At 41.9% G+C, this 20,791-nt stretch overlaps 1 long non-coding RNA gene across 1 annotated transcript; it reads left to right on the top strand.

Annotated features, from left to right (window-relative positions):
* The first annotated feature begins 12,448 nt into the window (after positions 1 to 12,448).
* Positions 12,449 to 18,123, top strand: LOC117516633. Its single transcript, XR_004562498.1, has 3 exons — positions 12,449 to 12,460; positions 16,856 to 16,860; positions 17,990 to 18,123. It is a non-coding gene; the product is annotated as an uncharacterized LOC117516633 (long non-coding RNA).
* The last annotated feature ends 2,668 nt before the right edge of the window (positions 18,124 to 20,791 follow it).

Genomic DNA, 20,791 nt, shown 5'->3' with positions numbered 1-20,791 from the left:
TTTCTCTTTTTGCTCTGTATGCACCACTCTGCATTTAATCATTAGTGATTGATCTCTGCTCCCCTCCACAGCATGTCTTTTTCCTGGTTCTCTCCCTCAGCCCCAACCAGTCCCAGCAGAAGACTGCCCCTCCCTGAGCCTCTCTGCTGGAGGTTTCTTCCTGTTAAAAGGGAGTTTTTCCTTCCCACTGTCGCCAAGTGTTTGCTCACAGGGGGTTGTTTTGACCGTTGGGGTTTTTCTGTAATTATTGTATGGCTTTTGCCTTACAATACAAAGCAACTGTTTGTTGTGATTTGGCGCTATATAAATAAAATTGATTTGATTTTGATTTGATTTGATGTGATGTCAGTGACCCTATGGCTTTGGCGGAGGTTTGCGCTCTCCGAGTGCATCTAGTTCACAAACTTTTTAAAACAAAGTTGGACAATAAATTAAAATAAAACACAGAAAACAAATAATGTTAAAAACAGCACCAGGTGTAGAATTATAATGTACATTCTTGATCACTGAGCAAATTTACCTCACAATTATCTCTTATTGCACACAGTTGTATAATTTGTTGTGGAAGTCTGAATGCCTTTTCATCAAAATTATGCTGCCAAGAGGCACAAAAATTACGAATATCACACTGAAATTTGTACAAAAGACATCTTGTGTTAGCACTAATTACAGAATGGGAGCCTAAAAGGCCAGTATTGCTAATTGAATATCATTATCACTATTGTGCATCTTATCAATAGGTTTTACACAATGCAGAACAAAATAAAGCTCCATACGCATACAGTTTGCGAAATATGGCAAAATATTACAATGTGTAGTATGTGGCACATACAAGACTTTACGTGTAGCCTTTCTCCAAGCAAAATAAACAGCTTCAATTTCATTTGAGTGTACAAAGGAAGATGGTGGCCACCATAAAATAAAGTGCTATACCTGTGAAACAACTCATTCCTGATGGAGTTATCAACAAATAACGTTACACTGATGATTGAAATCTGCCACACATTTGTCAGCAGTTAAATTAAAAATATCTTCATGAAGTTCATGACTCAAGTAAGTAACTTCATCAATTCTAGTTACGCCAACATTATTTACAAAACAACAGGATCCAATGGTCTAGTCTTAGTACACCTCTAAATAATAAGCTTGCCAATAAACTTTTGACATTAAACAAAATGTCAAATTCTTTACCATAATTTTCACAAACAGTAATCATACATTCTGATGCACTAACACTAGGTGCCAGTAATTTCATATCATCTGCACAACTAAATGCAGCAGCATAGACACTACCCACATGGCAGCCAACACCCAGATTTTGCAACTTGTTCAGAAACCCATCAATGCAGGGGTTATATGTCTTGCATACCCTCCAGTCCCATCTGACCCCAGGAAAAATAATTTATAAATACACAAAACAATACAGGAGAAATGGCCCCGCCTTGTTCACAACTATACAATTATAGACTTTTGATTTCGGTGTACCCATGATTAGATCCGCATAATCACGGGTACACCAAAATCAAACATCTATAACTGCTTTATTATATGGTAAACAAGAAAACTGGGAGTTTGTCAAACATACTAAAACTGAAAAATCAATCTCAAGTTTCAACTCTATTATTCCTGTCATACTGCACCAACTGACATCCCATCGATCGACTGGAGATGCCTGTTAAGTCCGTGATGAAGAGTCATCATTCTTGTTTTCTTATAAAGTTCCCCAGTCACATGTCTAAAATCGACCCAGTACTCCGTCAAGCATCCGTCTGTCATAAGTTTCAAACTTGGGCGCATGTCCCTTTTCAGTGATGTACTTGCGAAACAGGTTGGCTGCTTCGCATCTTTATTGTGTAAAATTCGTTTTAAGTCAGCGTCGCTAACAGACGCAAACCTGCCTTCTGCCATCTTGTCAACAATCTGACAGCCAAAGTAGGCATTGTATCGCGTTATCTGATTGGTTGTTATCAATAGAAGGCATCGCTCGATTAGCTAGCGCTACGCTGCATGCGAGGTGTACTCGTTTCACATGCACGGTCTACTCGGCATGAGGTACAGCTCAGAAAGTGGCAAATGGGCCATTCAGAAGTTGGCAAAATCACATACCATATAATAATATTAGAAATTGAAAATTAAGAGGAATATATATTCTCCCACCTAACTCTCAGCTTTTGACTGAGGTATATTTAAAAGAAACCTACAATATATGGAACATAAACCTGAATCTGTTTTCTAAATACTAAACAACAGTAATTGATCCTGTCAAATGCTTTACTTGCATAAGAACGTACACATGAGAACCCTTGTTGACATAATATGAAATTGTTTCAACAACCATTGCAGTACACATACCAGTCGACAAACCATCCTTATACCCAAATTCCAATACCAGGACATAATCAGCGCATACTGCAGCATGCATCAAATGAGTCTGCAGTTCTACTGGAGAGGACGCCAGTCCATCACAGGTTATTTCCACAGACAAGGTTGGTCGCCATTTACAGCTCCTTAGACCAACGATGCCGTTGAAGCATCTTTTCGTGCTGACTGGCGACCACCCATGCAGACCTGCAGCCCTTCCTGAGCTACAAGTAGACATCTGTCTGCCATAGCTACCTGCTATGACTGCATTCCTCTGGCTTGGACACTCTGTTGGCGTCCTCAGCAGCGACTCGCCTATATGGTGCATCATGTTTAGGAAACATTCAGAGTCTCTAGAGAGACCAAGAAACAACCCTACCAGGTATCATCTTAACTTGTTGATTGCCTTCAGGTCTCTCAGCTCCACTCCGAAGACTTCACTCTTTGTCCTCTTGTTAAGGTGTCTGTCATACACCACACATGTCATAGATCCCGGAGATATGAATGTCACTGCCTGATTTTGGCCTTGATCCAGGATGCTCACGGAGCTCAACACTCCACCTCCTCCGACTATACCCTGTGCAATCACAGAAGCATAAATATGTTTTGTTTTCTTTTTTTTGCTTGAGAAAAGCGTTCAGTTTTCTTGACACGACTCTGTAAATCTTTGCCTGATCTGAGCAAGCAGGGCCTCAGGTGAAGACAGCTGTCAGCCTGATCTACAGCCTACGGCCGCCTCAGTCAGGCACGCCAAATTGCCTGAGTCACTGGAAATGATGCAGTCATTGTGGGGGAAATTGGAAATCAATTCTTGTCATCACTGACTATAATGCTGCACCCCCACCCCCGCTTCAAGCACAGGCGGGACTCGGGCATGTGCACAGGACAGACGCAGATCCAGCAAAGACACCGCTGTGCAAGAAAAGTAGAGTGGATGGCAGTAAGATGAATGACAAAGATGGATGGGAAATTAATCAAAGCCTGTAATTCTAAGTCAGAATGGTGTCATGTGTTGACAGGCATCCTGGGTAATGTACACATCTATTCAATTTCAATTTATTTCATTTATATAGTGCCAAATGATAACAAAGTTGCCTCAAGGCGCTCACTTTGTTCATTTATTAAAAGCACAGATGAGGATGAATTGTGATTCCTGCGGGGTTATATGTCTTGCATAACCTCCAGTGACGTCTGACCCCAGGAAAATTTAGAAATACACAATCACTGAAGGATTCTTCTGTTGTTCTGCCAATCAGTCCGCAAGGTAACGAGGGCTCATTAAAGAGGTTTGACCGCCGCAAAGTGCTTGTACCGAGACATTTGCAGGTTTGATTTCCATGAGCTCCTCCTGGGCTCCAGCATGAGTATTTAGAGCCGGGACAACACAATTACTAAATGTGCAAACTTTGTATTTAAATTTCAGGTTGTATGTTGATAATTCACAACATACACCAGAAAGACCAATGGGCGCTTGTTGGAAATCATGATAGTTACCCTTCTGGTGGTACACAAAAGCATTTTGGGAAAATTTGAGGGATGCCTACAGGTAGTGTGCCACATGAAATATTAGGGGGGGGGTTTCTGATGGCAGTGATTTAAAAAAAGGTCAAGGCAAATTGAAGTGCAATGTTCTTTGTGCCTGTTTTGATAAGAGACTGCCCTCTAGTGGGCTCATAAATAACAGCAAATACTTCATGAGGTCTCATGTGGCCATCACACTCCTCACTTGGAGGAGGAGGAGTAACAGGAAGATAGACAACGGGAAGGAGAGGAACATTAGTCACCAGTAGCAAGCAATATTTCTGGTATTTATATTTACATTGTGCAAATTGTTTCTTACTTTTACTTCAGATACTCTATGTGCTTCTTACCCTGTGTGCCACTATACAATGCTGCTGGAACCTCAATTTCCCTGAGGGAGTGTTTCCAAGGGACTAATAAAGTTCTGTCTATAATGTAATCACCACCTATAGACAAGGGGGGGTCCACACAGCAAAACAAAACCATGCTTTTGTGATAGGTTAGAAGGGTAGCACGCCTATTAAAACTATGCTCAGCACCAATAAATAGTGATTAGCTCTCTGCCAATAAACAATGATAACTCATAAGGTGATGTCCTATTAAAAACAGTAGGGAAAACAATGATAACTCATAAGGTGATGTCATATTAAAAATAGTAGGGAATAGAAATAGTTAAAAATAGGAAAGTGCTTAAAACGTTAAAAAGGTTTGTAATAAATATACATTTACATAAAAGCCTTCAGAACAATATAAATACAGTTAAGAGTTGGTTAAAAGTATGTTATTCTTTATTTTTTCTAAATGTTTTGTAATTCTATTGTAAATCTATTTGTAATTGTAATTTGCTGGGATTGCCGCTTAGATGTCCGATGTCCACAGCCTGTACATCGTAGTCTGAGCCTGCTAAATCCCCCACATCACCCAGGCAGCCTACAGTTAGGAAGTTGTTGCTGTTAAGGAGAGCTGGCAGCTGTGTTTCAGTCCACGCTTCCTGAGGCCGACCAGAGATCATCAGGAGCTGCACAGACCCCACAGCTTGGCCTCCCCTGTACCTGCAAAAGTTCCTCCTGTCTAATGCCAAGATGTCAGTGCTGGAACAGCAACAAGAACAAATCGTGCATGAAGTTCACACCTTGCCTAAAGAGCAGTTAGTGTCCGTCTGTGACTTTCTTGGTATAGCAGGGAAAATAAAGGCTGACACAAAAACACGCCTGTCCCTGCTGATGCACATCCAGATGCATATTGAAAGAGAGGAAATGAAAGAATTGGAGGATGAAGGGATGTCTGAACTATTGTCACTGAAGGACAAGATTGCTGAAATAATAAATGTTGAAAATGACTTACCTGAAGAAAATGTAAATGAAAGAGGAGACTCAGGGCGAACAGACCAGCCAACTACTACTTCACTGGTAACACAGACAGTTAATACAGTGAGCAGCACAGTGGCGAATATTCAGTCCCAAACAAGTAACCGCCCTGTGAGTAGTGTGCCCGGTCAGCAGCAACCAGGCACCTATTGGCACAAAGATTTCAAAATATCAGGCCAAATAGGCGAGCCAGGCTAGAAGGATAAACTGACATTTTCCAGTCTTGCCCATCAGATCGAAAATGGACTGAGCAGAGGCTACTCGGAGCTTGACATTGTAGATGCTGTCATCAGGGCTATCTTGCCAGGTCTACAACTGCACAGCTACCTGGAGGGGAAAGCCCAGCTCACTTTGCCCACTCTAAGCCGCATTCTTCGCTCTCATTTCCAGGAGAAGAGTGCCACCAAACTCTACAAACAACTTGCTTCAGAGGTACAGAACCCTAAAGAGACTGCCCAGAATTTCCTGATGAGGGTCCTCGATTTAAAGCATAAAGTCGTATTTGCATCACAGGAGTCAGAGTCAGGTCTTAAGTATGACCCAGCACTAGTTCAGCGTATGTGCTTGCACACCATACTGACAGGCCTTCAGAGTGACAGTGTCAGGATAGACATGCAGCCACTGCTCTTAGACTATGATACTCCCGATGAGCTCCTGCTAGAAAGATTAAACATAGCTTGTGCTAATGAAACAGAGAGGAAGCACAAGAAAAGGTGTTTAGCCTCACAGTCAGCCACTAGTGTGAGTGCAGTTCAGTCCGAGGATGCCAGACCTGTTAAAAATTCAGTAAAGGAAGTTAAAGCTAAAATCCCTCCTGAACTAGTCACAAAACTAGCAGATCTTAAGACAGACGTAGCCTCCCTGAAAGGTCTCAGTGCAGAGATAGCTCAAATTAAAGAGACACTACAACAGCCAGTGTCTAGTGCTCAGTTATACGCTCAGCCACCAGTTATGCAGTATGACCGGGACCCGCAGCAGTTTCATTTATATCAGGGCCCCCACCAAAGACCACCACCCACTCAGTATCCACCACAGCACTTCCAAGGTCACTCAGCTCGTCCAGAAAGGAGGTGCCACGCCTGCCAGCAGTCCGTAGCTAATGAGCACTGCACCCACTGCTTCTTCTGTGGGAGTGAGGAACACTTCCAAGCTGGATGCAAAAACAGAGGCACAAAACCACCTCGAGAGAGACATTTAAACAGGCAATGGTTACCACTGAGGGACGAGTGTTAACCATCGCTCACAGCAACATGTCCCAACAATGTGCCCACTGCAAACAAGAAAATCCAGACATGAGCTTGAGACGGTGTTCAGCGTGTAAAAAGACATTTTATTGTTCTAAACCATGTCAGCAGCAACACTGGATTGAACATAAGAGACAATGCAACAAGTCTACGATAAACAATGAAAATGAGATGGTCCACATCCCACTGCCACCGGCCCAGGTGAACACCCCTCACAAGGTCACATCTCTGGTGGGCAGACAGTGTTTGGTCGAGTGTCTCCTGGATGGCCACCAACTTCAGGCTTTGTGGAACTCAGGCTCACAAGTGTCAATCATTGACGAGAGATGGAAAGAGGACTACTTGCCACACCTAAAGCTGAGAGATGTTGCTGAGATTATGGACTCCACTGAATTGAGCCTCACTGCAGCCAATGGGACCAGCATGCCATACCTCGGGTGGATCGAGACTACATTCCAACTTGTTTCTGGGGCAGAACCACCTGAGAAAATGATCATTCCCATGTTGGTAATGAAAGGTTGTTACCTGTCGCACCCCATTATAGGTTACAATGTCATTGAATGCATCTTGAATAAGACTGAAAAAGCTAAAGTATTCAGTACAGTGAGAAAAGCATTCCCCAGCCTCAAAAGAAACAAGGTGAAAGCTTTCATTCAGAGAGAAACAACCAGAAATAACTCTTGTGATTATTTCCTCATATTTTCAGAGGTACTGCAGCACATTACCCCATATTCAGGGGTACAACACTTTCAGGATACAGGGTGCTCTGGTTTAGGTGGGGCTATTCTCCTGCACTCTTTGAGACTATTGCTCTAAGAATAATCTTGCCACTTCTCTTTTCCAGCAGGTTCTGGTTCCATGATGGAGGGTTTCAGAAAACAGTGATCCATTTTTAATCATGCTATTACTCCCATGTTTGACTCCCACTCATGCAAATTATTTCTCTGTGAGTCTGTGATGATATAATGTTTGCTTCTGCCCTTGATATTTCATCAAATGTGTCCTAAATTCAGACACTTCATCCGTGACCAACAACATAACTGTTTCACCGTGTCTAATCCATATTTGCTAAAAAAAAAAAAAAAAAAATTGAGTTACAAAAATAGATAAAGCTTGCACTATCAGTAGTGTGAACTTACTCACTTGGCACCAGTGTAATGTGCAAACATTATGTTGTGAGTCAGTGGCATGAAAGCTGGGGGGCGCTAACACATTTGAGAAACAGAGGCTGCCAAGAGGCAAATGTCAATTTTCTGCCTAATGCCAGTTTACATATGGGTGATTTCTTCAATGAGGCCTTCAGGGTCTCAGGTGGTTTGACGGTACTTTACGGTAAAAGCGTTGATATGCCGTATAAGTCATGTCGGTCAAAGCAGGAGGCAGGACAGAGCAATGCTTCTGCATGCTGAGCGTTTCATAACTGTGATCCCAAGGGCACCTGTGCTCAATAGGAAGCAATCAGCAACAGTGGCAGGCCTGCTGCAGCCTCCATCTTCCCACAAGGCAATGCATCGAGTGTCATCACCAAACACACACCCCCCCACGGTCCGCCTTCCATTACACATCAAGAGCCGCACCACAAATCTCCTCAAATGGAACAGTGTGTCAAGTTTGATAAAAGAACAGTCAACCAAGGGAATGGAATCAAAGCACCAAGAAATCCCAAGATGAAAAATATTCCACGTTCGTCTCAGAGGTTTTTCTTTGTTTGTGTTGTGATTTGAGTTGTGTGTTCACACCTCTTGTGGGATTCTTACTGAGGCACAGCTCATCCATCATCCTAATTGGTTGTGTTTAGGACCTTTTCTGCTCCTCCTGGTCAAAACAAAACTGTGGCTGTGCGATCAGCAACGAATAATTATACCAATGCAAATAGCCACAAACACAATGATCTGAAATTTGCCAGTTTTGTCTTCATGTATTTGGATGTTTATCTTGGACAGAAGGCAGCGGACACTGTGTCTATTTTAATGTGATTACATGATTTAATGCATTTTCATATAAATTATGATTCAGCAGCTGCCACAATGACAGAAAACATTTCCAGTCCTTATTCAAAAAACTTTTTTTTAAAGGATTTTAAAAAGAAAACACTTTGCTCTGCAAAATTCCTGAAAATTCAGCACCTTTAAATAAATCCTTGTTTTCAAAGATTAAAGACCACTTAAACTCTGCAAAAGTGCACCGCGATAAACCAAGAGACCCAAGACAAAATTACAGTGTACGAGGTCTGTCAATAAAGTATAGGTCCTTTTTATTTTTTTCAAAAACTATATGGATTTCATTCATATGTTTTTATGTCAGACATGCTTGAACCCTCGTGTGCATGCGTGAGTTTTTCCATGCCTGTCGGTGACGTCATTCGCCTGTGAGCACTCCTTGTGGGAGGAGTCGTCCAGCCCCTCGTCGGAATTCCTTTGTCTGAGAAGTTGCTGAGAGACTGGCGCTTTGTTTGATCAAAATTTTTTCTAAACCTGTGAGGCACATCGAAGTGGACACGGTTCGAAAAATTCAGCTGGTTTTCGGTGAAAATTTTAACGGCTGATGAGAGATTTTGAGGTGATTCTGTCGCTTTAAGGACATCCCACGGAGCGGGACGTCGCGCAGCGCTCTCAGGCGCCGTCGTCAGCCTGTTTCAAGCTGAAAACCTCCACATTTCAGGCTCTATTGATCCAGGACATCGTGAGAGAACAGAGAAGTTTCAGAAGAAGTCGGTTTCAGCATTTTATCCGGATATTCCACTGTTAAAGGAGATTTTTTTAATGAAAGACGTGCGGACGGATTGCAGCGTTGGCTTGCAGCCGCCGCGACGCTCCGCCACAGGAAAAACACCTCCGTTGGAAGCCTTAAGGACAAGTTGGAACATGCCCAGCTGTTAAACAATTTCTCAGATACTCACTCCACTGAAAGCCATCAAACGCCGCCTGGATTTTACAAATGGTTATCAACACGGAGGTCCTTAAAGCAACAGTATCATGTGTGCAACATGTGGGTGAGTTACTAACAGTTACAAGGTTTTACAAAAGTTTACAAAGGTGGAGAAACAGAAAACAGGAAATCAAAACAACATGACATAATAACAAAACAATATGTATTTGATGAGAAGTCCACACAGGTGGTTATGCTACAGGCAGTGGTCATCCAGCAGTCCTCATGCTGTCAGTGGGCCTGTTCCCACAGGAATGTCCATTCAAAATGAACCCTGCAGTGTGCTGCACCAGCTTTAGGCATGGCATCTCACAGCCAATCCAGCACCCTGTCATCAGTAGCCTCATCACTATCTGTGCCTTGGACAGATAGGAAAAAGAGCAGAATCACTCTCCCAGAAAAACTACACCTAAGGAATAATTCATCAGCAGTCAAGCGACGGAAAAGCAGAGAAAATACTAAGGTGATTGCCGGCCACTAGCCCTAAGCTTCACTAACAGACCCAGAATTTAGATAAAATTGAGCCCACGGCACGCTCTGTTTTCTAATAAAATGAATTTAAAAGGGTAAAAAGAATAATAACATATTATGAAAATATGCTAGCCATACGAGATGGAGAATAAATGCCTCTTATGTCTAGCCTTGAATGTCTCTACAGAATCAGAATGTTAACTCCATAGGGAGATCATTCCACAAAGTAGGTGCATAATGAGAGAAAGCTCTATGGCCCACAGACTTTTTATTCACCCTAAGGATACAAAGTAGTCCTTCGCCCTGAGAAAGTAGAGCCTGGGTTGGTACATAGGGTTTAATTAGGTCAGCTAAGTAGGGAGGTGATAGTCCATGAATAATTTTATAGGTTAGTAGCAGAACCTTAAAATCTGATCTCACTGGGACAGGAAGCCAGTGAAGAGATGCCAAAATGGGTGTAATGTGGTTGAACTTTCTGCTTCCTGTCAAAAGTCTGGCAGCAGCATTTTGAACCAGTTGGAGACCCCTAATGCTGGACTGCAGTAAACCAGAAAATAGAAATATTGCAGTAGTCCAATCTAGAAGAGACAAACGCATGAATCAGGGTCTCAGCATCAGCCATAGAGAGGATGGGACGAATCTTCGCTATATTTCGCAGGTGGAAGAACGTAGTCCTCATAATATCTCTAATAGTTCAAAGGACAAAGTAGGATCAAAAATCACCCCAAGGTTCCTCACTTTCAGTGTGATGTATGACACACGAGCCTAGGTTAAATGTTAGGTGATCAAACTGATGCCGGTGTCTCGTTGGACCAAGAAGCATCATTTCAGTCTTGTCCGAGTTTAAAAGTAAGAAATTGCTAGACGTCGAGCTTTTAACTAATGCAAGGCAATCCTCTAAAGGCAGGGGTTTTCAAAGTGTGGGCGAGTGAGCTCTCTTCAAAGAACAAATGAATAACTACCCCCTCCCCACACACACACACAACACACATACACCCAATTTCAATATCCTTGTGTCTTTCTTTTTATTCTTTTACACATGTTAAACACATTTTAAAAGTATTTGTGTGTTTTTAAGGAACTCTCTGTGTTTAAATATTTTACAGCCTTTGTTAACATTTTAAACATGTTTTTAAAGAACTTTCTATTCTTTCACACATTTTACACCCTTTTCAAACATTTTAAATGTGTTTTCAAAGAACTTTCTATTCTTCTATTTTTATCTTTTGTCATATTTTAAATATCATTTTGTTTTTAAACATTTAAACATCTCTGTTTTTAAACATCTTTGGCATAACTAACACATTTTAACATAAGTAATAAGGGATGGGTATTGATAAGATTTTATCGATATCAATGCTATTATCAGTTCCGCTTATCGATCCGATTCCTTATTGATTCTCTTATCAATAACTCCTGTGAATTTTCTGTGTACTAAAAGTAGGCTTTACAGGTTTTCTTTGTTAATAGCATTTTATTGAGTCTTAAAGTACATAAAAATTAAATTAGTCTCTGGATCCTTGATCTCCAGGCATAAATAAAAATAATTAAAAAAAATCTGTAGTTTTCTCAAAAGCATTTACTTTCAGACATTAATGGCACAAATCTAACGCCATACCTCTGAGCTGAGCTCAGTTGGCTGTGCTGCCAGTCAACATCAATGTAATTCATAAATAATGCAGGATGTCTCATTTTTGGAGGAAAAAACATTTTAGTCTGTTGTAGTTTGTTGTCTGTGTTACAACGTTTGGAAAGAGGTGGAATTTGAATTAAAATGGTGATTCACTTTGAATTTATTAATTCCAGCCAGACTCTAACTTGACTCGTCAGAGAGCGGCGCAGTGACTGGAGCTGTGCAAATGGAATGGTGGACGATTCTCGTTTCTTTCCTGCAACAAGACAAGAGTCCCAGTTAGTGACTTTAATCCGCACAAAAGTGACTCATGATTGACATTTTTAAATGACTTCAGAGGGGTTAAGAAGCGGACTTGTCGCTTCTGAAAAGCAGTGAAGCAATGAACCAAAGAAGCAGTGGATCGGCGCACTGCTTCATTGTTTCGGCTTCAAAGCAGAGCCGTTACATAAGCAGTTGATTGCAGACCTGCTGCAGGGTCTGCAATCAAAGTAAAGAAATGATCATTTTCCAGATAAAACTCCCTCAAAAACAATGGCCACTCTGAAGGACCAATAAGGGAATTGTTAAGCAAAAAGGCTATTGATGTCGGTGGATCAAATCTGTTGGGAAGGTGTCGTAGCACGGACCCACAACAGGGGGCGCAAATGAATGGACAATGAGTAAGCCAAAAGGTAACAATTTACTGTTGTGACAATACACAACTAAATACACAGAAATTGCAAAGTCAATTAACACCAGGTGACGTGTGGGCAGGCTCGAAGATAGAAGACCCCGACGAGAGAGAGGCCGCGTCCCACACGGCCTCCACCACCAACGGTCCTGAAGAACACCGGAGCCGCCAAGTCCCCGAATCCCCAGGTGACCTCTGTCTTCGGCTGTCGACCCTGGTACTGCTGGCAAAAAGCAGAGACAAGATGAATGAGTGTAAATCCGTACACTCAGTGGTCTACAGTCTGTACACAGTTAGGAGGGAGCACCTCCACCTCCAAATCACACACACTCGTGCAGCTCCTGATCTACCACTTATCTGGGATGGGGTGCGAGGTGAAGCCGTCACTCTCACACCAAACGCCAATCCTCCAGACAAGGCAACACTTCAGGAAAACGGCTGCAACAGAAGTTCAGTTGGTTACACAATGTGTCAGTCAGCAGAGAAATTACCTCTCGGTAGTCGATTTCTCGGCGAGGAGGTGGAGTTGCAGTCCGGCTTTTATGATGGTGATGATGATGATGAACGAGTGACAGCTGGTGCAGGGGATGAATGACAGCTGTCACTTCTTCTGGGTCTGGCGCCCCTCTCGTGCTTGGAGCCGCACTCCAAGCAGGGCGCCCTCTGGTGGTAGTGGGCCAGCAGTACCTCCTCTTCAGCGGCCCACATAACAAAATCATTTCTTCACGATTCTCGAAAAGAACCGGCTCATGATACCCATCCCTCACCGGCACATGATACCCCTGAAGAACTCTGGCACCGGGGGGGGGGGGGGGGGGGACATCATAGGTTGAAAACCACTGCTCTAAGAATTTTATATGCATGAGATTACCAGCAGTTATCGGCATGTACAACGGAGTGTCATCAGCATAGCAATGAAAGATAATCCCAAAACGGCGCAATATGTGCCCAAGGGGTTCTATATAAAGGGAGAAAAGCAGGGGGCCTAAGCCAGACCCCTGTGGAACCCCATATTTCATGTCACCAAGGTTGGAGGTAGTTTTGTTGTACAAGACACAGTGAGAACAACCGGTCAGGTATGATGTCAACCATGCAAGGACATTCCCAGTAATCCTAAAATGATACTCCAGCCTATCAAGTAGAATATGACCACAAACACAGTGCTAAGATCCAACAGCACCAGAACCATAGTGGTGTCTCAATCCATTGCAAGCAGAAGATCGTTTACCACTTCAGTGAGAGCCATCACTGTGGAATGATATGTTCTAAATGCAGACTGCAGTGGCTCAAAAAGGTTATTCTCAATCAGGTGGTCCATGCGCTGCTATGAAAACGGAAAAACTTTTCCAGAATTTTTGAACAGAAGTTGATATCGGCCTATAATTTTTCACTACACTAAGGTCAAGATTAGATTTCTTAAGTGACGGTTTAATCACTGCACATTTGAAACATTTAGTAACATTTAATAATTTTCAACACAGTAGGCCCAAGAGTGGGCCACAGGTCCTTAAACAGTTTTGTTGGTATCGGGTCGAATACTGATGACTCCATGGATCTAGAACAAATGTGTTATGTGTCGACGCGGGTTGAGGAGCGGACCTGCGTCTGATGGAACCCAGCGCTAAAATAACCAGAAAGCGGTTCCAATAACAAAAACAATTTTTTTTTTCACCCTCTGGTGCATAATAAAGTGTAAAAACTAAAACAGCGTCATTCTGGTGGAGTGAAGGCTGGCACGCTCTCCAGCGCCCAAAAGGATCGAAGCCCGGCGCTTCTGGACTCACTGTTACCGGCAAACACCCCCCAGGTGGACACGACAAACCGACTCTCTGCGAAGGATAGAAGAGGTGAGGTAAGTCAGCAGTTACAACTAATATCCTTCAAAAGACACACACCATCAGCAACACATTCAGGTCTGTATTTTAAGCTTTATGCAAATGAGCAGCTTCTCACAACAGGTGGAGGATCACTTGTTTGCACGCCACAGCAGTGAGAAGCGAGCTGCACAATTCTCATCACAATTCAAATATACTGCGTAACAAAATACCAAGTTACTATCAACAAGTAGTCAAACAATTAATCACCTCTGATGTGTGCTGACAGCATGTGTCCCTCACCCTTCCTGCTTCACAGGCTCGATGTGTCAAACCCAGGCGCGGTCCTCAGCGTCTCACAAACGAACATCACAAGGTCGAGTTCCCGGCAATTCTGCTTGAATCACACATGGCTTAAATGCAGAACGCCATCCAATTATCTGCTTCAGCTGAAAGTCTTTAAGGTTGCATGTGAGCACCATCCACAGGTGCTGCACATGATGTTGATGAGGGTGAAGGACTCTTCAGCCAGCACCTTCTCCACAGACAAATCAGTTTTCATACCACCTGGAGAGCAAAGAAAAGAAAAGAACACCAAAATGTCCAGCCACACCCCCCCAACACACAACAAAATGTTTCTAGTGAGTAAAAAATCCCAGTCTTCTCTGTTAAAGACCAAAATCGATGATGTGTCTTGAGGAAGTAGTGATGAACGAGCTGATTTGTGATCTGCCAGCAGCATGCATAAATAACCCATAAATATGAACAAATGGTGAACCAAACAAACACATCTTTTAAGTGAAAAGAACTTAATGAGTGGGCTGGGTAACAGGAAAAACTTTAATCATCGCTACATCAGTAATATTTTAAATGTGCTCCGCTGCTCTTAGGCCTCTGAGCAGTCATGTGGAAAATTTATGTGACCCCAGGTTTATTTAGACTTTCTTGGAAGTTATTTTGGTGGAACCCACATAATGGAATACTAACAGTATGCTTTGCACTGATGAGCAGAGAAACAGTTGCTCTTGTTGCAGAGACATGAATGCAAAGCAGAACATCTGGAAAATCACAGCACTCCATCAGGCTCGGTGTGGCAGGTGTGCATGAAAATGCAAATATAAAACAGAGTCAGAGGTTTCCACTGAGCAGGAGTCTTCAGCATCGCACCTTCACCACTTTGCAGGTCGTCCTCCATCTGTTCACCTGCGATCCTGCAGCAGATGTCAGGGCTGAGCTCTGTGGTTCAACCTTTCATCTGGCTCTTTGATGGGCCGCAGCTGAGCATCAGGTGGTGCATAATTCTCAATACACTTGGATACACATGCACAGTGAATGCAAATACATGTATCAAAACATGTATTACTGGGTCACAATTTACTGTATTCAAAATTCTACCTGGAGTGGGTGTGGGCAGATGCACGAGCATGTGGCCAATACTATATTTGTAGTATATTCAAAGTAGTACGTAGTAGTACAAGTAACTCACCCCTTTAGATCTTTAGATCTGTTCTGCTTTGTGCACAACTCTCATACTGCAGACTTCCAAATTTAAGGCATTATCATGTGACTACAACTGCACAAATGGGAAAGACGATTTCTGGAATGAGTTAGATGAGGTGGTGGAGAGTGTGCCCAAGCATGGAAGAGTGGTGATAGGAGCAGACTTCAATGGGCATGTAGAGAATAAAGGGCAGGAATGTGGAAGGACAGATGGTTGTTGATTTTGCACAAAGGATGGAAATGGCTGTGGTGAACACCTACTTTATAAATAGGGAGGAGCACAGGGTGACATATAAGAGTGGAGGAAGGTGCACACAGGTGGACTACATTCTTTGTAGGAGATGCGAGCTAAAAGAAATCAGAGACCGTAAGGTGGTGGCAGGAGAGAGTGTAGCTAGACAGCATCGGATGGTGGTTTAGAAGAAGAAGAGAGTGAGAGCTTAACAAAGGATCAGATGGTGGAAGCTGAAGGAGGAAGGCTTATGTGAAATTCAGTGAGCAGGTGAGAGAGGTACTGGATGGAGGGAAAGTACCGCATCTGCAAAGTACTGCAGATGTGGTGAGGGAGACAATGAGGAAGGTACTGGTTGTGACATCTGGACAGTGGAAGGAAGACAAGGAGACTTGGTGGTGGAATGAAGATGTTCATGAAAGCATAAGGAGAAAAAAGAAAAAAGACAAAAAAGAATTGGGATTATCAGAGAGATGAAGAAGGTAGACAGGATTATAAGGAGATGTGGCATAAGGCAAAAACAGAAGTGGCAAAAACTAAGGAAAAGGCATATTGTGAGCTGTACAAGAAGTTGAATAGTAAGGAAGGAGAAAAGGATTGTACCGATTGGCCAAAGGGACAGAGCTGGAAAGGATGTGCAGCAGGTTAGGGTGATAAAGGACGTAAACGGTAATGTGCTGACAAGTGAGGAGAGTGTGTTAAGAAGGTGGCAGGAATGTTTTGAGGAGCTGATGAATTAAGAAAATGAGAGAGAGAAAAGGCTGGATGATGTGGTAAGAGTAAACCAGGAAGAGATTAGTAAGGATGAAGTGAGGGCAGCTATGAAGAGGATGAAGAGCGGAAAGGCAGTTGGTCCAGATGACATTCCAGTGGAGGCATGGAAATGTCTAGGAGAGATGGCAGTACAGTTTCTAAACAGATTGTTCAATAAAATCTTGGAAAGTGAGAGGATGCCTGAGGAGTGGAGCTGAAGTGTCCTGGTTCCTATTTTTAAGAACAAGGGTGATGTGCAGAGCTGCAGTAATTATAGAGGCATTAAGGTGATCAGCCATAGCATGAAGTTATGGGAACGAGTAGTACACTCTAAAAAATGAACTGCTGTTTTAACGAGAAAAAGTGATGTAACAATTTGCATAAATTCTTTTAAACTTATTTCAACTTTACTAAAGTTATTTCAACTTAACTATAGAATTCTTGTGGCATTAACTCAGTTGAAAGTTTAAATAAGTTGAAATAACTGTTAAAAACTTGTGCAAATTGTTATATCATTTTTTTCTCGTTGAGACAGCAGTTTTTTAGAGTGTAGAAGCTTGGCTTAAAAAACAGGTGAAGATCTGTGAGCAGCAATATAGCTTAATGCTGAGAAAGAGCACTACAGATGCAATGTTTGCTCTGAGATTACTGATGGAGAAGTATAGAGAAGGCCAGAAGGAGTTACATTGTGTGTTTGGTGATTTAGAGAAAGCTTATGACAGGATGCCAAGAGAAGAGTTGTGGTATTATATGAGGACGTCTGGAGTGGCAGAGAAGTATGTGAGGGCAGTGCAGAACATGTACAAGGATTGTGTGACAGCAGTGAGATGCGCAGTAAGAATGACAAATTTGTTCAAGGTGGAGGTGGGATTACACCAAGGATCAGCTCTGAGTTCTTTCTTGTTTGTAATGGTGATGTACAGGTTGATGGATGATATCATGCAGTGGAGACACACACATCCAAAGCATCTGATAAAGCATGCAGGATCAACAGCATATCACAATGAAAAAATCCAAATGATTCACACAGCCTCAGCGCTCTCAGTCAGAAAAATTTTTATTTAACAGAAAAAAATTAAGTTACGTTTCGGGCAGATGCCCTTCATCAGACAATATGTTCGGTGCCACACACCTGTCTAAATATTGCCATAATCATTGATTGCTCCCAGCTGAAGACCAGTCAAGCAAATTAAAAACATCTGATCCAATTATCTGATGCTGACATCCTCACAAGTTAATAAGAGCAATCAGATAAATAAACGCAAAATCAATACAAACAAAAGAGAAGAAAACAGACAAAGACACTAATGCAAAGCACACATTAATAAAATCAAGTAAAATACAAATCACTACACAGTAACCAAAAAGGCAAGAGTACAAACCAAACAATCAATACACCATATATCTACTTGGTGGCTTTAAAAAAAAAAAATTACAAAAACGGTTTCAAATCGAAATCCTCATTTAAACCCTTAGGAGAAAGTGCCAAAAGGCTTCTCTTTTCAGAAGCAAATTATTAACATCTCCACCACGATTGTTAAGTTGTACATGCTCTATACCCAAGTATCTGAGTGAACTCACATTATGATTTTTCACAGAAAAATGCACAGCCACAGGACTTTTGTTATCATCAATCAACTTTTTTCTTATATAGCGCCAAATCACAACAAACAGTTGCCCCAAGGCGCTCCACATTGCAAGGCAAGGCCATACAATAATTATGAAAAACCCCAACGGTCAAAACGACCCCCTATGAGCAAGCACTTGGCCACAGTGGGAAGGAAAAACTCCCTTTTAACAGGAAGAAACCTCCAGCAGAACCAGGCTCAGGGAGGGGCAGTCTTCTGCTGAGACTGGTTGGGGCTGAGGGAAAGAACCAGGAAAAAGAGATCGATCACTAATGATTAAATGCAGAGTGATGCATACGGAGCAAAAAGAGAAAGAAACAGTGCATCATGGGAACCCCCCCACAGTCTACGTCTAAAGCAACATAACCAAGGGATGGTCCAGGGTCACCCGATCCAGCCCTAACTATAAGCCTTAGCGAAAAGGAAAGTTTTAAGCCTAATCTTAAAAGTAGAGAGGGTATCTGTCTCCCTGATCTGAATTGGGAGCTGGTTCCACAGGAGAGGAGCCTGAAAGCTGAAGGCTCTGCCTCCCATTCTACTCTTACAAACCCTAGGAACTACAAGTAAGCCCGCAGTCTGAGAGCGAAGCGCTCTAATGGGGTAATATGGTACTACGAGGTCCCTAAGATAAGATGGGACCTGATTATTCAAAACCTTATAAGTAAGAAGAAGAATTTTAAATTCTATTCTAGCATTAACAGGAAGCCAATGAAGGGAGGCCAACACGGGTGAGATATGCTCTCTCCTGCTAGTCCCCGTCAGTACTCTAGCTGCAGCATTCTGAACCAACTGAAGGCTTTTTAGGGAACTTTTAGGACAACCTGATAATAATGAATTACAATAGTCCAGCCTAGAGGAAATAAATGCATGAATTAGTTTTTCAGCATCACTCTGAGACAAGACCTTTCTGATTTTAGAGATATTGCGTAAATGCAAAAAGGCAGTCCTACATATTTGTTTAATATGCGCTTTGAATGACATATCCTGATCAAAAATAACTCCAAGATTTCTCACAGTATTACTAGAGATCAGGGAAATGCCATCCAGAGTAACGATCTGGTTAGACACCATGCTTCTAAGATTTGTGGGGCCAAGTACAATAACTTCAGTTTTATCTGAGTTTAAAAGCAGGAAATTAGAGGTCATCCATGTCTTTATGTCTGTAAGACAATCCTGCAGTTTAGCTAATTGGTGTGTATCCTCTGGCTTCATGGATAGATAAAGCTGGGTATCATCTGCGTAACAATGAAAATTTAAGCAATACCGTCTAATAATACTGCCCAAGGGAAGCATGTATAAAGTGAATAAAATTGGTCCTAGCACAGAACCTTGTGGAACTCCATAATTAACTTTAGTCTGTGAAGAAGATTCCCCATTTACATGAACAAACTGTAATCTATTAGACAAATATGATTCAAACCACCGCAGCGCAATGCCTTTAATACCTATGACATGCTCTAATCTCTGTAATAAAATTTTATGGTCAACAGTATCAAAAGCAGCACTGAGGTCCAACAGAACAAGCACAGAGATAAGTCCACTGTCCGAAGCCATAAGAAGATCATTTGTAACCTTCACTAATGCTGTTTCTGTACTATGATGAATTCTAAAACCTGACTGAAACTCTTCAAATAGACCATTCCTCTGCAGATGATCAGTTAGCTGTTTTACAACTACCCTCTCAAGAATCTTTGAGAGAAAAGGAAGGTTGGAGATTGGCCTATAATTAGCTAAGATAGCTGGGTCAAGTGATGGCTTTTTAAGTAATGGTTTAATTACTGCCACCTTAAAGGCCTGTGGTACATAACCAACTAACAAAAATAGATTGATCATATTTAAGATTGAAGCATTAAATAATGGTAGGACTTCCTTGAGCAGCCTGGCAGGAATGGGGTCTAATAAGCATGTTGATGGTTTGGATGAAGTAACTAATGAAAATAACTCAGACAGAACAATCGGAGAGAAAGAGTCTAACCAAATACCGGCATCACTGAAAGCAGCCAAAGATAATGATACATCTTTGGGATGGTTATGAGTAATTTTTTCTCTAATAGTCAAAATTTTGTTAGCAAAGAAAGTCATGAAGTCATTACTAGTTAAAGTTAATGGAATACTCAGCTCAATAGAGCTCTGACTCTTTGTCAGCCTGGCTACAGTGCTGAAAAGAAACCTGGGGTTGTTCTTATTTTCTTCAATTAGTGATGAGTAGAAAGATGTCCTAGCTTCACGAAGGGCTTTCTTATAGAGCAACAAACTCTTTTTCCAGGCTAAGTGAAGATCTTCTAAATTAGTGAGACGCCATTTCCTCTCCAACTTACGGGTTATCTGCTTTAAGCTACGAGTTTGTGAGTTATACCACGGAGTCAGACACTTCTGATTTAAAGCTCTCTTTTTCAGAGGAGCTACAGCATCCAAAGTTGTCTTCAATGAGGATGTAAAACTATTGACAAGATACTCTAACTCCCTTACAGAGTTTAGGTAGCTACTCTGCTCTGTGTTGGTATATGACATTAGAGAACATAAAGAAGGAATCATATCCTTAAACCTAGTTACAGCGCTTTCTGAAAGACTTCTAGTGTAATGAAACTTATTCCCCACTGCAGGGTAGTCCATCAGGGTAAATGTAAATGTTATTAAAAAATGATCAGACAAAAGGGAGTTTTCAG

Source organism: Thalassophryne amazonica, chromosome 9, assembly GCF_902500255.1.
Source record: "Thalassophryne amazonica chromosome 9, fThaAma1.1, whole genome shotgun sequence".
NCBI lineage: Eukaryota > Metazoa > Chordata > Actinopteri > Batrachoidiformes > Batrachoididae > Thalassophryne > Thalassophryne amazonica.
This window is presented reverse-complemented; position numbering and strand designations above follow the sequence as displayed.